The sequence below is a fragment of the Elephantulus edwardii genome, unplaced genomic scaffold (assembly GCF_000299155.1).
Source record: "Elephantulus edwardii isolate Elephantulus edwardi_28Jun2011 unplaced genomic scaffold, EleEdw1.0 scaffold00121, whole genome shotgun sequence".
In the NCBI taxonomy this organism is placed as follows: Eukaryota; Metazoa; Chordata; class Mammalia; order Macroscelidea; family Macroscelididae; genus Elephantulus; species Elephantulus edwardii.
The window spans coordinates 7,938,356-7,941,142 of record NW_006399871.1 but is presented as its reverse complement, the minus strand read 5'-3'; positions in this window follow the sequence as shown (position 1 = coordinate 7,941,142).

Genomic DNA, 2,787 nt, shown 5'->3' with positions numbered 1-2,787 from the left:
GGAATCAACTTGGTAAGAATCAACTTAGGGAGTCTACTAAGTGTGCAATGGTGTCATAAGAAAGCGGAAAGTCTTTTCAGAATCACCGAAATGTAACAGAAATATATGCTATTGGGGGAAATGCTGGCAATAGATTTGTTCAAGTACTGCCGTAAACCTTCAATTAAAAAAAATCAGCAACCCAAAAGCACCAAACACCTGCCAAGTGCAGTAACATGGAGTTTTCCTGTAACATATGGGTCTCTTTGCCAGCCATATTGGACATTTAGTCTGAAGGAGAAAGAAACCTTTATTAAGCTAGAAGAAGGATAGATGTGTTTGAGTAGTGGTGCTTGAGAAAAGTGTTGAACATACCATAGACGGTCAGGAGGACAAACAGGTCCACCCTAGAGAGGGTGAAACCAGGCTTCTCCCTGGAGGCAAGGATTTTGAAACTCCATCTCATACACGTTGGGCACATGACCAGGAGGGACCAGTCCATGGAGAAGAAAATCATGCTTGGAAGGGTGGAGGAACAGCTCAGGAAAGGAAGACCCAGGATGAGATGGATTGGCTCTGTGACTGTAGAGGTAAGGTTAGGTCTACTAGAGAGACAATGAGACTGTCTCAGGTTAAGGCAGGGTTTAGAGCTAATGTATATAGGGTCGCTATGGGTTGCAGGCACACAACAGTGAGATTTGGTTTAATGCTGTTGAGGAAGTAGTGGGTTGACCACTCACTGTAGGAACCTTTCCTTCCTGATCACCACTCCCATCAGATCACAAAGCGAAAGTGTCTGCCAAACTACTGCGAATCACAGTTCTGGAACATCCATCCAGAACATTAACCTGTGCCTCCCGGGCTCCATGGCCAGCTCAGTTCTTGTGACAACAGAGAAATGGTGTGACATCCCTCATCAGCACCTTCGTACTCACACCAGGAATGAAGAGATAGTTACTACTACGGCTGGTAGTTATAGTTCTGTCACCTCACACCTGCATTTTGATGGTGTGTGTAAAGTGAGATGGTTCTTTGCTACTAACCCAATACTTAATAACAGCCTTCAGGGAGCCAGCTTTGCATTTGTAATTATGGTCATCACTACAATTGTTACCTGACTTCTGGACCTCAGAGACACCCCACTGAAGGGCAGTGTCCATTGTGGAACATCTAAGTCCTTTGCTGGGCACACAACCAAGCCTTCAAGCTTTAGACCCACATGTCCAGTTGAGCACCTGGGCTCCGCCTGGCATGTCCCTTAGTGTTGTTGGCTGAGGAAAAAGAGAGAGATGGGGACATCAAGGATGGAGAAAAAACAGAGCATAAAGGCAGGGGACAAACAGCTTGAAAACTGAAGCCCAGAACCAAGCTTCTCCATAACTTTATTGAGAATCGCCAGCGAGCAAATCACAGAGAATTCTATGCAAATAAAGCTAGGTTCTTTCTATTGACAACCTTATGCTTGACTCAGGAGGGAGGGGTTTGTAAATGCAATATAAGAATTACGAAGATGAAGATGCCTTAGTTCTGCCTTGGCGCTTGACCCCTGTGACCTGTCCCAGGAGGAATTCTAGCTTGTATTTTTCATCTGCCTCAAATCTGGGTAAAGCATTTGGTTTATCATTTAGATTAATATTTAGTTTCCCACATCTCAGCATCTCAAATGGACATATTCAGAGAAGCATGAAGATAAAAGGGACATAATGTCTGCAAATCACTCAAATGTTTTTTTTTAAGATCAAGGAATAAGGCTTTGTTTTAAAAGGAATATGAGGATAGCAGTGGGGCTGGGGAGGGAAGGAGCCCTGGTGGAATAATGTGGGAGGTACTGGACTGCTAATCAAAAAGTCAGTGGTTCAGATCCATGAGCCACTGTGGAGGGAGAAAGGCGGTCAGCTGCCTCCCATCAAAAGTCATAGCCATGAGCCATACGTAGGACTGGAATCTATGATAGTGTGTTTGATTTACATGGAGAAAGAAGTTAATCTCAAAAGGCGGAACGCATTCTACTTAACAATAGAGAAGGTATCTTGTTAAGGATGAAAGTAAGCACCTTGCGCCCCCTCCTGGGATGCAGGAGCCAGGGCTCCAGGTGATCCTGTTTCCTTCAGGTCTTCCCACATCCTCCAGCAAATCTAGGAACACCGTCCAACCACAAGGTGGCCTAAAGGGAGGGAGGGATGAGTAAACAAGATGTTGATTTCTTGATTTTTAATTTCAGGGAAAGAAAAAGCTTTAGTATAAGACAAAATTGGAAGTAGGAGTGGCATCCACTTCCTAAACAACATGCCTCTGGAAACTCTATGAACTTTGCAAAACAATAGTTATCAAAAAGCTTCAGGTCTTTTGTTCAGGTTGTGCTCAACTCAGCAATCAACAATAAGACAAAAAAAAAAAAGATTTGGAGTAAAGACCTTCTGAGGCAATATTTTTTTCAAATTTTTGTTTTGTTTTCTTGTTTCTGCTTCTCCCAGCTGTAAACACACACCATGGCCAAGGTGGCTGGCAGGGAAAGGAGTATGGTGGAGAGTGAACGTGGCCGCGGGAAGCCCTCCACCCATCCCTGTACAGCCCCCAGCCCAGGGTTACAGGACGTTCCCTTGGGTGAGTGTGGGATTCAAGGACAGACCAGCTGGCTTCCCGGAGGCATTGGGGAAGTGGGGCTGCTAAGACCCACTTCAATCCCATGACAGGGTGGGGACACCAGGCAGTGAGGTTAGGGCTCAGCCAAGTGGTCACTCAGAAAATCCTAGGTCCAGGCGGATGAGGGACTCATCTGAACGTTGCCTGAGATGACCAAGAAGGTTG